This window comes from Monodelphis domestica, chromosome 6, assembly GCF_027887165.1.
Source record: "Monodelphis domestica isolate mMonDom1 chromosome 6, mMonDom1.pri, whole genome shotgun sequence".
In the NCBI taxonomy this organism is placed as follows: domain Eukaryota; kingdom Metazoa; phylum Chordata; class Mammalia; order Didelphimorphia; family Didelphidae; genus Monodelphis; species Monodelphis domestica.
Genome location: NC_077232.1, coordinates 76,151,429 through 76,166,374, shown reverse-complemented (window position 1 = coordinate 76,166,374; position 14,946 = coordinate 76,151,429). Strand labels below are relative to the sequence as shown.

Genomic DNA, 14,946 nt, shown 5'->3' with positions numbered 1-14,946 from the left:
AAGGGAATCTCAGGTTAGCAGTTTCAGACTGAATAATTGTATTGGAGACCCTTTCCCAGGAAGACCCACACCTGGGCAGGGACCATCCTTTAGTATCCATGTAAGCAGCCCCTTCCCTTGGACCCTAGCCTCTAACTATGATTCTCTCCCCAACCTTGATTGTATTCTGTCAGTATAGTTTGAACACTCCCATCTCCTTGTAACCATTGTAAGGTCAATCATATTTCCCAGGCCCTCAGTTTCCCAAATTACATATAGGTTCCCCAAATTCTTTTGTTCCTTGGAGTTGTCAATCTAGCTCAGTTGGCCCTCCCAGGGGTCAGTGTCCAGAGCATCCAGAGTTCAATCTGTGTGGTTGTTAGCATGCAGCTCTGTGTAGTGGCCTACTATCACACTGAACCCCCTTCTGATTATTTAATAGTTCTGTTGAGTTCTGTTGAGTTTCCAACTCAACCATAAGTAAAATGCTTTGTAAACCCTAAGTTGCTATATGAATGCCAATACTATTAGAAAGAGTCAAATTCAGATCCTGCTTTGACTAAACCAGTTGTCTGACTATGGGCAAATCAATGAACCATTTTATTACTAGGTTATTATGATTCTTTATTACTGGGCCCATCTCTGAACCTCCCATACAGATGAAATCACAAATTTTTGATGTTGGTTTTGTACAGACCATGAGATTGTAGGATTGAGAGTTGGAAGGGACCTTCAAGATGCTCCAAGCTAAACTCCTTATTTTATAGAGAGGAAACTATTGGCTAAAGATATCACGAAATGGGTAGGTCTACGATCTAAGACCCAAACTTGGGACCCCCCAGATCTGGGCCTTTTCAAACTCAAAACATTGCTTTCCCCACCTCAAGAATGAGAAGAGAGACTAGAGAGATGATGTTGCCTCACCCTCCACCCAGTGAAGGCATTTCCACTCCCACCCTTCTGTGTGTGTGTGTGTGTGTGTGTGTGTGTGTGTGTGTATGACAGACACAGAGACAGAGACAGACAGAGACACAGAGAGACAGAGAAAGAGAAAGAGAGAGAGGAGGAAGGAAGGGGAGAGAGAGAGAGAGAGGAAGAAAGAGAGAGACAGAAAGAGAAAGAAAAAGAGAGAGGGGAGGGAAGGAGAGAGAGAAAGAGAGAGAGAGAGAGGGAGAGAGAGAGATGGGAGGGTGGGAGGTGGAGGCACTCTGGGGCCTCCAGCTGTGATGTCTCTGGGCTGAAAAGGATGACTCACAAGTCAGAAACAGCCCATTGGAACCAAATTCCTTACCACCCAAACAAGCATTTTCTAAAATAAATAAACAGTAATTAAAAGCAGGAGGGAATGCTGAAGGATTGGGAGGTATTTAAAAGGGTAACAAGCATTGGAGACAAAACAAGGAAATGATAGGGTTTAATTCCTTGAAGAAGTCTTTGGGTGACCCCTTTGGTGCCTCAGGAAGCCCCATCACTGGGTGATTAGGAGGTAGGGTGATACTTGCTTGGTGACTCTGGCAAGTCACTTTAAACTCCAGAGTTTGTTTGTTTTTTTAATCTGTGAAATCCATAAAATAAAGGGGTTGAACAAGGAGGCGTCCAAGGTTCCTTTCCACTCTAGACCTCTGATCCTAAACCAAGAACAGAACCCTGGGGAGAATGCTCTGCGCTACCATGAGATCTCTCCTTTCCCCTATTTAGGAGTCATCACTGGCTGCCCATGACCCACAACTTCTTGTCCTTACATTCAAGGCCCTCAGTTGGCCAATTACCTTCCTAATTGTTGTCCAATCATTTCCATTGTGAACCTCATTTGGGGTTTTCTTGGTGAGAATTCTGGAGTGGTTTGCCATTTTTCCGCTCCAGCAAACTTACCTATGGCTACACAACTAGAAAGTGTCTGAAGCTGGATTTGATCTCAGGTCTTCCTGTCTTCAGGTCCTTAATAAATGCCAGCTATTACTACCACCACCACTATCACTACCACTACTACAAAATTAGTACCACCTCTGCTACTACCACTACCTCTATCACTGCAATTACTACTACTGCTACTACTACCACCACCACTACCACTACTACTACCACTATTAGGACCACCACTACTACTATCCCACCACTACTACTCTGACCTTAACTACCACTACCTGTACTACTACTACCACTATTATCACTACCTCTACTACTACTCCCACCACCACCATTATAACTACTTCTACTATTACTACTATTACCACTAAAACTACCTCTACTACTACCATTAGTACTACTAACCATTGTTACCACTACCACTACTACCACTATATGGCAAACCATTATCAGGAAAACTCCTTTGCTCCCTTACACCCTCGTGACTCCTAGCCTAAAAACATCCGCGGTCTCTGAGATGATTGCCCTCCTTTGATCCTCTTTTAGATTTAAGATGGACAAAGAGATGCACCTCCTCTTTGTCCTCGATTCTATCAGGCTGTATCTCAGACATCTGCCTGTCCCCTAAAACTAAGGAATCTTTCACTTCCTATGTCTCCAGGCAGAGCCCAGTCAGATGACCACCCCACCCCAAATGCCTGAGTGGCTACCACTCTAGAGTCACGTCTACACTACGACAGCATTTATTGTAAGAGTATAAAATCCCCAGAATTGTTGGGTTCTGGGAGCAGCCTTCCATCTTGCTGTCCCACCTTGCTATCCTCCTGGACATTCTCAACATTACTTTTTAAATTAATACATTTCTTTTTTTATTTTTAAGCTAAGTTTTGGAGTCTTGCATTCTTGCAGAAAAGTATCCTTCCTGAACCCAAGGGGTGCACCTCTTCACCCTCACAACACTACTACTACTACCACTACTGCCAGGACTACTACTGCCATGACAACTACTACTACACTACCTCCACTACTACCACTAGCCTCAATCAGGCTCAGGCTCCTGCATTCTTCCTCCATTCCTAGTTGTCAGATTTCTCCTCAATGATGGAGGTCTGCTGGGTGAATGGCTGGTTAACTGCTAAAAGTCATAAGATCACAGATTTCGAGCTGGGTGGGTCATTAGAGGTCATCTAACCCAAGCCCCTCTCTTTACAGATGAGGAAACTGAGGCTGGCAGTGGTAATTAGCCAACTTGGTGTCCAAATCCAGGCCCTTTGATTCCTATCAAGCGCTCTTTCTCCTAAAGCCTAGGAGAAGGGGGAGGGGACCACCCCATCATCCAATCAGCCTTCTTAGAAGCCCCTTCCCTTCTGTTCCTGATAGAGCTGAATCCAGGGGGTGTGCATATAATGCTTAAGAACCACCTCTCTGAAAAGACATAGTGCATTACCAGGAACATTTTCTCCATTAATCTGTTGTCTAGTCAGTCAATAAAAGAACAAATCAAGCCTTGCTCTGTAGCATTTGCTGATTTCTAAAATGCAAATACAATGACAATTTAACAATCAGCTCCCCAGATGAGCGGGCTACAGCATAATTCTAGTTGTGTCCAGCTCTGAACTTCAGCCTCGGGCTTTCTCCCAACCAGACTTACTAGAGCGGGGCATGGTCAGCCCCCTCACCCCCACCACTCCCGTCCCCTGTCCCTCCGCCGCCTCCCCTAGCCGGGTGGTTGCTTCTGGGTAACCCCATGCTCAGGGAACATCCACAAGAAAATGCAAGATGGTCTTTTCCTCCCCACTGCCAGCCAAGGGGAGTTCAGAGTCGGGCGGGTGAGAATGAGCGCCGGCCGCTGGCACGGGCTTCTGGTACTTTTTCTATAGATATTTCATTGCTGGAAAACGCTTCCTTTCTTCTCTTTCCTCCTCCTAGTTTTAATGATTGTACTTGGTGTGCTTTTTTTGTGGTTCTGAGGCGGTGGCAGGCTGGAGCTGCCCAGGCTACAGCAGAGCCTCTCCATCATCCATCTTGTCCTCCGTGTTGGAATCCTAACAAATCAATAGATCAGCCAGCATTTATTCTGCTCCTACTGTGTGCCAGGAGTGAACCCAAACACTGTATTTGATCAGTGAATTAAAATGCAAGGTGAAACTGACCTGAGTCTGAGGCAGAATTTGAACCGAGGGTTTCCCTAACTCCTGGTCCGCCATTCTAGTCTCTATGCCACTTCGCTGCCTCTAAGACGGGAGCCTCTGATTGGTGGAGAAGGATGGACCGCTTCTCTAAACGTAAAGAGATTTCAGTTCATTGTTACTTAGGAGATTTTAGCTCCTGAGCCCCATCTACGGAGGAGTGAATGGGTAAGTATGTCACACTGGGGAAGGAAGTCATGGAATGAGCAGGAGTATCATAGGTTCATGGGCATGGAAGAGACCTTAGTGGTCACTGAGACCAAATTTGCCATTTTACAGATGAGGAAACTGAGGTCCAGAGATGTTTAAGAGACTCACTCAGAGTCACACAAATAATATGTACAAAGAGGGATGCACAGGTTCTACACACCATATTTAGAGTTGGAAAAGACCTTAGAGATAATCTAGTTTGATGTTCTCATTTTACAGATGGACAAACTGAGGCTTGAAAAATAAAAAGAATTTGCCCAATGTCACACATGTTAGCATCAAACCTGGAATGAGGACCCAGATTTCCTGAACTAGAGAAAGAGGGGAGAGAGAAGGTGACACGTAAAAAAAACTTAAAGCTCAAAAAAACATTAGAGATAATTTTCCAACTTTTTGAACTCAGGACTCCTTTATACTCTGAAAAATGATTGAGGATCCCCAAGAGCTTTAGTTTATATCTATGAATATTTTCTATATAAGAAATCAAAACTGATTAAATTTTCAAATCTTTACTAATTCATTTAAAAATAACAAACTCATTACACATGAATATAAATAACATTTTAATAAAAATAAGTATATTTTTCAATGTGAAAAATACTAAGAAAATTGGCATTGTTTTGCTTTTTTTTTTTTGCCAAGCATAAATATCTAGCTTACTGGGGGATAGTTGGATTCTCTGATCTGCTAAAGCATTCAATCTGTTGCAATGTTGTTGTTTTGGTTGAAGTATATGAAGATCCAGCATTACATAGATATGTAGTTGGAAAAGGGAGTATTTTGACAGGCAAATAACATCTTTGTGTTATTATGAAAATAGTTCTGACCTCATAAAGCATCTGAAAAGATCTCCAGGACCCCCAAGGATCTATAGACCAAACTTTGAGAGCTGTTAATCTAATCCAGCCCCCTCATTTTATATAGTAAAAAAACTGAGACCCAGAGAGGTTGGGACTTGGCCAAGGTCACACCAGCTAGTAAGAAGCAGAGCTAAGATTTAAAATCTGATGAGCTCAGGCCAAATCCCAGATTCTTTCCCTGGCTCTGCAACATCCTGTCCTATCTTGCTGTGCTGTCTAGTGGGAAAGAGTGGAAAGGTGGGGAGGAAAAGACTCAGTCTTTGATATACTAATTGGGTTCTAGCAATGGCAGGATTTTCCCTAGAACAATTATTTCTATTGTATTATAGAAAAGTTAAAGGTTTTGGGGAAGGAAAAGTTTCTGAGCTGTCAACAACACCAAGGTTCTGCTCTAATCCTCTCCTGAGCATTTTGGTTCCATCTTCTTTTCTTCCTTCTGTTTAGTGAAATCTCTAATATATAAGGTCAGTAAGTCAATATCCGCTTTTTAATGGCCTTCTATGGCCAGGCAGGCAATGTGCTAAGTGCTGAGGATACAAAGGCAAAAGAAGATCCCTGCCCTCCAGGGGCTCCCTGCCTAATTCACCAACTACTCTAGCCAAAGCAGCTCTAGACAGGATGAAAAGGAAATAATCTCCAGAAGGAAGGCACAGGAATGAAGAGAGGTTGAAGGCTCCAGTCTGTCCTTTGAGTAGGACACAAAGAATCCTTCTCCTTCTGTGTCCAGATTGGAATCCGTTTGGATAAATTCCTGAGGCTCCCTCTACCCGACCTCTAGGATGCTCAGGGGAATTGGGGGTGTGCCTCTCCCCTTTGGCTCCTCGATGTTTTTTCAGAGCCTTTTCTGGCTGAAATCTGCTTTGAGAAGAAAATGTAAGCAAAGAAAAATGCTGATATGGAATGCTAATGTGGTTTTGAAGCTCCAGGGAGAAAAACCTATGAAGTTTCTTTCTTTTCTTTGAATGTAATTTATTTCAATCCACTGAGACTTTGCTGAGCTTCCCCCCCCAACCCCCCAACGTATCTAGTCTTTGGCTAGGAAGAGCCTTGGACCCTATCTTTCCTGGGTCCTCAGAGTTTGAGAGAAGCTCCAGGAAGAACAAACTTGGGTCTTGCCCACTGGGAACTTGTCAAGTGGGGTGATGGGGGACAGTGGAGGAACTCTGTCCTGCTGAGTTCAGAGTCTAGAAGACAATTCACACCCAAGGACTAGAGAGAAGACAATTGGGAACTTGTATTGTCACCAGCTACATTGTGATCACAGGTTATATTGTTCAATATACTTGACCACCGGTTTATTATGGGATGGCCTGAGCCCCACCTTCAGTAGCACCCCCAATTCTCTTAGATTGCCATGATTGCAAAGATCTTTCCCTTCTCTACAGCCTTGTCAGCTGGATAGAGCAAGGGCTGTTATTCCCATTTTTTAGAAGGAGAAAGAGGTCCACAGCATTTGAGTCGCCTAGGTTTGTGTGGTGCCTAAACTCTAGTCCAAGTCTTCAAACTCCAAATCCAGAGCTCTTTCCACTCCTCCAGACTATCTCTCATTAAGTGAGTTAAAGGAAAAGAAAGTTCTGTATGGAAAAGAGGTCAGTATTGTTGGGAGTCCTCAGAGTCAGCATCGTCATCTTCATCACCACCATCATCGTTATCATCAGGTACCTACATCGAGCACCAGACCTGTCAGGAAGACCTGGATTCAAATCCAGCCTCAGATATTTTATTAGCTATGTGACTCCTGTCAAGGGAACACCTTGCTTCTATATCCTCATCTGTTGAATGGGGATAAATAATGTATAAGATATAGATTTTTTAATAGACTTATTTGTCAACAGACTGCTTCCCTTGACATAATGTGATTTCCTCAAGCCTACGGATCAGGTCATTGTGGTCTTTATATTCCTAGCATTGCTTCACATCCCTTTGGGGATGACAACAGGGACCAGAAGGATAGGGAGGATTCCAAAAGACAGGGGGAAGGAATGATGATGATGTAAACAAAGGATAAGGAGGGAGAAAAAGAGAAAGTACAAGAACATGACCTTGAAATGTCACTTCTACTCCTCCAGTGCTTCAGTTTTCTCATCTATAAAATGAGAGGGTTGGACCTCTCAAACCCCTTGAAATTTCGATTCTGGGATCCTTAAGATCTCAGATCATTTGGGGCAAAATTGTATCACACCTTCAATGAATGCTGGGTTTAGGGACTTGGGTTTGGTTCTAAAAGCACTGGGAAGCCTTCGAGGGCTTTGGAGATTATAGAGTAAATCAATGAAATCCAGCTTTTAGGACTTCACCCGCCCGGCTGGCTGTGGGTGAGATCACCCTCCTATAAAGTGTGCCAGGTCCCCTATCAGCAGGAGGAATTGACTCTCCTAGCTGCCTCTCTCATACCAACAGCTGAGCCACCAGCTTTCTTTCCCACGACCCAAATGGACTCCCTGGACAAGCCTAGAGTTTGGCAGCTTCCATGGCAACATTCTCTCACCTCCTTCTCTGAGAATGGATCCCCTTCCATAGCCTCTTGGGAAACTCCCAGCTGCTACCATTATAGGATGGAGCCTGAAGTCTGGCAGGACTGGGCCATCAACCCTTCCCTCTCTCTGCTGGCTGACCACAGCTGAAAGCAGGCCATTGGATTAGAAGCCAACTGTGTGCATCTAATTGAAGCTTCCACGGATCACAAAATCTCCCAATGTTGGGACTGAGAGGAACCTCAGATATTATTTAGTCACAGGACAATGGAACTTAAGAGTTCAAAGAAATGAGCTTACAGGCTTGGGAGGGAGACTTATCTTTTCCTTCTGAATATGGGGAAAAAGAGATCAGAGAGAAGAAGGGACTTGACCAAAGTCACACAGGAAATCGTATGACTATCAAGGCTAAAAACAGGTCTTCAGATCAATTCTCTACTGAGAGACAATATAGTACAGTGGAAAAGTCAATAGAGATGGAAATCGGAGGTGTGGATTTGAATCTTAGCTCTAACACTATGCGATCACTAAAACCTTTCTGAGACTCAGTTTCCACATCTACGAAATGGGATAATAATATTTGTATAACTTATTTTCTAGGAATGTTGTTAGGGAAAGTACTTTGCAAATTTAAAGGACTGGAGCCAAGAATTCTTTTGGCTACCACTCCCCTTTCTCTGGCTCATGAATGCTTATAACAAATTCCTTCATATAGAAGTGCTAACAGAAGACATACCTTGCAGACCATTTGCACTATAATATTTGTTATCATTGGGAGCAGCTAGGGGGTACAGTGGGTAGAGCACTGGCCTTGGAACCACCTTCCTGAGTTCAAATAACTATATGACCCCAAGCAAGTCACTTAACCCTGTTTGCCTCAGTTTCCTCACCTGTCAAATGAGCTGGAGAAGAAAACGGCCAACCACTCCAATATCTTTGCCAAGAAAACTCCAAATAGGGTCATGACATATGGGACAACAAAAAATATAAGAGTATTTTGGCTTGAAGAGAAGTCCAATTGTCCTTTCTCTCCCTCCTCTGTCCCTCCTCCAGGAATTTCTTCTGGGCCAAGGAGCAACATCAGCTTAACCATTTCATAATATTCATGAAACAAAAGAGAAAATTCCACAGCAAAGAAAAACAAAAGTCCATAGTTTCCTTCTTGATTTGCTTAACCAGGATTGTGCTAGTGAAGGCAGCTTTCCCCAAAACAATTCCTCCCTCTAACTCTTGCCTCTTAACCCCTCCAAAGATTCCCCTTTCCTTCTAGTCTGAGGTCAACAAAGAGAAACTTCCCTGAATCCACGTTGATCAAAAAGGCATTCTTACTGTTTGATCACAGTAACCAAAGCTTAGTCTCTTAATTTCAGGGAACCCTTTGAAATCGTGCCTTCTCTTCTAGGAAGACTCAATTGGTCTTTGATTCCAGGGAGACCAAGGATTTCAGACCACACTACTGTCAAAATATTGTTCCTTACTATTTCTTAACACATAAGCAACGTCTGAGCACTCACTAGATGCTTCCAAAATGCTTAATGACAACATTTTATGGAGGGGACATTTTTAAAAGATGGCTCAGTGGACTGAGAATCAGGCCTGAAGTCAGGAAGACTGAGTTCAAATCTTGCCTCAGACATTCACTATGTGACCCTGGACAAGTCACTTAACCTCTATTTGCCTTGATCCTCTAGAGAAGGAAATGGCAAACCACTCCAGTATCTTTGCCAAGAAAATGGCAGATGGTATTGTGGATGATATCGATATGATATTTTCCATGGGGTCAGGAAGAGTTGGACCTGACTGAAGAACAACAGGGCCCCTTCTTGGTCAAGGGGTCAGTGAAATGAAGCTTCCAACTCACCGTCTGGGCCTGTTTTGCCGCTTTTTGCTTCTTTTCTGAGGGGCACCACAGAATGTGGATATAAACATTTTTATAAGACCCTCACTGCAGGACCCTCACCCCTATGCACAGGTGTACCCACATATGTGTCTCAGCAATGTTTACCAGAGGGGAAGGACCCAAGTATCAGAAGACAATTTGGAGTGCTCATCAGAAGGGATTAAACCCAGGTCAGTTGTATTGAGGAAAGATCCTCATCCCTGGTTTCTAACACATCTAAAGTGGACAGAAGGCTCGTGGTAGGGGGCTTGAGGGTGGTGTGAGTTCTTTCCATTCTGTGATTAGAGCTTCACATGTTTAGGGCTTTCCCTCTGTTTCTGGGCATTCTTTTTAAGGACCAGAATGGCTCTAAAGAGGATAAATACTAAATTGTAAGGTAGCTTGAAGGGAGCATTGGAAGCGATAGAAGAGGAGCTTTGTGCTCTGAGACATGCCCTACATGCTCACACGAACGCCACACACCCACATAAACCATCCATCCGTTCTCACATGTGCATGCTCTCTCTCACACACATACATTCCCTCCCACTAATGTACATACAGTCTCATACACAAATTTCTCATCTGAGAATTCCCTGAAGGGAAATTTTAGACTGCTCTTAAGCTTGCCAAGAGACAAGAATTTGGACTAATCCCACTAGACAAAGACTTGTTACATATGCCCTGCTCACTTCCACAGCTGCCAGGCTTCTTTCCTGCTATTGCTTGACCCTGGAAATGGCCCTCTTTTTTGCTTTTCACTCTCCAAATCCTGCTCAGCCTTTAAGACTCAACTGAGTTCCCATCTCCTCCAGGGAGCTTCTGCTGTCATCCTGCCTCTCTTCAGAGCTCATTGATCCCTTCCTCCCCTCAGTCCCTGCTGCACTCCATGACCTTCAGCAGAGTTCTGGCTTCTTCTCTTGGGTGGCCACTAATAAACTCTCATTCCTCTTGGCCTTAGTCTCCTTACTTGTAAAATGAGTCAATTGAATGAGATGATTTCTAGGGCTCGTCCTAGCTCCCAATTTCCATATACCATGGCTGTTTGGCAATGAGGTAGCATGATGGATAGAATGTCAACCTTGGAGTAAGGAATACCTGAGTTCAAATCTAACCTCAGACACTTACCAGCTGTCTGATCCTGTGTAAGTCACATAATACTGTTTGCCTCAGTTTCCTCAACTGTAAAATGAGCTGGAGAAGGAAATGGCAAACCATTCTAGGATCTTTGCCAGGAGAACCCCAAATGGGGTTATGAAAAGTTCGACCACAAAATGATCAAACAGCAACACAGGCTATAATCTAATTCTAATTTCTCCTCCACTCCATTCCACTTCCAACATAATTTTCCTTAAATACAGAGCTGACCAGATTACTCCTCTACCACATAAACTCCAGTAGTACCATCTTTAAGGACAAATACCCATTCTTCTATTTAGCTTTTAAAGCTCATTTGCAACCTGGCCCCCATCTATCTTTCCAGCCTCATTGGGCATTACTCCCTCTCTGGCACTCTGCACTCATGTGCTGGAGACAGCTCTAGCCAGCTTGGTTTAACTGGCCAATTGTTAACTGTTCAGGTGTGAGCAATTACAACTCAAAAATCCATCACTAAAAATCAAGCTTTGATTTACTATTTACTTTATTATCCAGATTTTTTAAAGTGTATATAACAGGATCAGTTAGATGTCACAGTGGACAGAGAGCCAGACCTGGAGTCAGAAGGTCCTGGGTTCAAATCCAACCTCTGACATTTCCTAGTTGCCTAGCCCTTGCCCTTCTGTCTTAGAGTATTACTGAGGCAGAAAGTAAAGGTTAAATAAGTGTTAACAATCCAGATTAAACTTTAAAATGTAGACACATCCTTCCCCCCAACTCCTCAACAACTTCCTCAAGTAGTTGTTAAACATTCACGGGTACACCTCTTTAAACACTGCTTGAGCCTCAAAGGAGTGGATTAGAAGACTCAGGGAATGATGCTATCTCTAGGCTGGAGTCAAAGTGGCTAGAAGACAATAACAACAATCATTTCTATGGTGCATCAAAGTTTACCAAATGCTCTATCTCATTTGAACCTCCCAATACCTACTGTCCTTTTGTTCCTCTACATGTGACACTCCATCTCCTGGTTCCTCCATGCCTTGTCCCTGGAGGTCCCCTATGCCTGGAATGCACTTCCTCCTTACCTCTGTCTCAAAGTTCTTTTCTCCATTTCAGAAACAGCTAATATGTCACCTCCTACATGAAGCCTTCCCTGATCTCTACACTCAGTACTCTCTCTCTCTCTCTCAAACTGCCTTGTAGTTAACTTTGTACATATTTTGCTTGATTCTATTTATACTTATATTTATTTATACTTGTTTGTCCCATTAAAAGGCAAGACCCTTGTGAGAAAGGATTTTCTTTCATTGTATTATATCCCTAGCATCTAGTAGATTTCGTGGAACATAGTAGGTGCTTAATAAATGATTGTTGGGTGATATAATTTTACATCGATAGCATATCTCTCCAACTTTGAGATGACTACAAAGTTATAAGACAGCTTATTATTATTAATTCATCCTAGACATATGGATGGCTCAAATATGGAACCACCCTAGACACTTCCATATTGGACAGCCACCACATTTGGACATTATTTTATATGTTGTTGCTACCCCTACCCCCTTTTTTTGATTCCTAAGTAAACTGGATTTATGTGAGGCACAGATGCCTGAAGTCATCAGCCTCACTCCTAGAGAGTCTTTAAAGTCAAGAGGCAAGACAAAAATTGATGACTAAAGATGGCCCCAGAGGAAATGGATGATATTGGCACCTTCAATGTCTCCCCAAGCTCTAAGAGCTCCATAGTTCCTATTCCCACTGCCTTCCTGACCTGCTGAAACAAATAGTTCATAGCTACTTATTCCACTGGGAAAATCTTCACATGCTGAGGTTCATTTGGTTACCCTCAAACTGGTTTAGTTCATCTGCCAAGATGGTTTTACTAGGATGTGAGGATGTGGTCACTACATATGCTACAGTTTCTTGGAGCCAGAGGTGAGAGTTAGGTATAATACAGAGACCAAAGGTGGATGAGCAGCCCTGAAAAGGGCTCATCAGCAGAACTCATGCCAGAAGTCCTAGTCCTTCCTGAACACCCCATACACCCTGATGTCTTTTGACACAAATAAATTGGATGCTGCACTAGTCAACTAGGAGCTGCCTGTGGGTGGGGTGGGGGTTGGTTCCTTCCTTCTATTTCTCTCATGGAAGAGCTCATCACATAGGGCAGCTCATGTTTATGTGTTACTATGGGAAAGGAGATGACCTAGTTCTGTGATGGGGAACCTACAACACATATGTCAGCACTGACATACATAACCATTTTTGATGATACATGGCTGCATGTGGGCTCAGTGTGCCCTCGGGCCTGAGAGCTGTGCCCACAGTTGTGGCCATGGCCATTCCCTGTCCTGGCCTGGGTGGGGGGAGGGCTGCTCCATCAGTTGGCTGTGGGGGCTGGGGATGAGTGGCAGGCCTGCACAAGCCAAGTGACTGGAGCACATGGGGCTTCCACAGGGGCAGGGGCAGGGAGGAGGAGCCTGCGCACAGAAGGAGCATATGGGCAGGCAGGCTTGTAGGTGGCAGCCACTGCTCTTGCAGTGCCCCTGGGCCAGCTGGGAGGGGAGGGGCAGAGCAGAGCCAGCAGAAGACTGGATGGGGCTCCAGATCAAATGCAATGGAGGAATGCCTGGAACTAATTACCAGACACTTTTAGCACCCTGAAAAATATAGCAATGGCTTTACTCACAATTTTTCCCTCTATGTACTTTTGTGAGACCTTATTCTCAGCATTAAATAATATCAAAACCAACAAAAGAAACATATTGACAGCTGAAGTTAGTAGCACTTGCTTGGGCTTGAAGTGTACAAAATACCAACCTTCAATTGACGATTTAGTCAATGAAATTCATCAACAAAAAAGTCACTAATGGGCAGGTTAGTTAAAGAATTCTCCCTTCCCCTCACTTATCTTAGTTCACAGTACCTCTCACAAATTAAATAATATCAAAACCAACAAAATAAACCGACTTGACAGATGAACAAGGAAGTCACTAAGCAGGTAAGTTAAATAATTAGTTTTTGGTTTATTAAATACAGTTATATATTATAATTATACTGTTATTTAAACTATAAATATCATGAAATTATGTTTTTTTATTTTCTCTAAGGGACACATAACCCAAGTTATGCTCGGTTTTTTGGCAAATTTTGACTTACCAAGCTCAAAAGGTTGCCCATCACTACCCTAGTTACAGAGAAAACAGACAGGAAGAATTTGAGGAGAAATGCCTTTCTGAACTACTGAGGTCCTGCTTTTGAGAAGCAGAGTTAAAAGGGGCTCAGAGCTTCTTCTAGAGACTTCAATGATGAGAAATTCACTCCCTTTTGAGGCAATTTATTCCATTTTTGGAAAGATCTTTTAACCTTTGTTGTTTCCTTTTGTTTTATCCAATTAGGCCTACCCTAATCTCCTGAATAGGGATAGAACCCAAGAAAAAGGATTGAAGATCTAACACTAGAAGGAACCTCAGAGGCCATTTCATTGAACTGCATTTTACAGATGAGGAAACTGAGACCAAGGGCAGTTAAATAAAAACTCACAGGTAGTGTTATTTTAAATCTAGCACTTCTGATTCTAGAGAACAAACTCTTTATCTAAGACTTGCACTCAGCAATAATATCCCAGGGGCTAAGAAATAATGCCTATCATCTCAAATGGATTCAAATGAATTCTTGCTACCTTACCCCAGAGAAAGCACAAACCTCACTTGAATTTCAGACCCAGAAATATTTCACGCAAGTCCAAGTCCCCATTGTGTAAGCCTAGATTCTTGGAGGCAGAGATACTTTCTGGACTAGAGAATTTGATTACTGTCCTTAAGGAAAGTGACCTGAGGATTCTCTCTCCCTTAGAAGGCTCACCAGCATCACCATGGTGACCAAAGCAGTAAGTGTTGCCATGGAGACCTTCAGATGCACCAGGAAGTCCTTAACATTTTTCTGTGATGGGACTTGAGAGGTATGGCTTCTGATTCAGGAAAAAGAAGATGAAAAAGGGCACAGGAACCAGAGACTTCAGAACTAGTGGCACAAGCCACAAGTTATCTAAGGAGGATGACTCAGAGCTGCTTCCAGAGAAGGAAATGCAACCAGTGAGAGTGGATTCATGTTCAGAAAGGGGAGGACCAATCAAGAAACGCTTTCAGATGGGTAGACAGCTATAATCCCCACCCCTCTACTCCCTTGCAATGTGATCCAGAAGCCACAATCTCTGACTCATTTTCCTCATCTGTAAAATGAAAACAATAATCCTCATACTCCCTACCTCAGAGAAATATGGGAAGGTAAAGAAATGGGAGCTGATTTTACCATCTTCAACTTGGTCTTCCTCATCCTCATCATCACTACTTTCATCTCCATTTGATGTAAGGGTGAAAAAGTAC

The 14,946-nt window shown here is 43.2% G+C and overlaps 1 long non-coding RNA gene across 1 annotated transcript in view; it reads right to left on the bottom strand.

Moving 5' to 3' along the window:
- Positions 1 to 14,462, bottom strand: part of LOC103096093 (uncharacterized) — a 118,105-nt gene extending 103,643 nt beyond the window's left edge. Inside the window, exons 1-2 of the long non-coding RNA XR_008913101.1 lie at positions 14,267 to 14,462; positions 3,999 to 4,124 (exon numbers count right to left, since the gene is read on the bottom strand). This is a non-coding gene — a long non-coding RNA (uncharacterized LOC103096093). The remainder of the gene's footprint in view (positions 1 to 3,998; positions 4,125 to 14,266) is intronic.
- Positions 14,463 to 14,946: the final 484 nt, after the last annotated feature.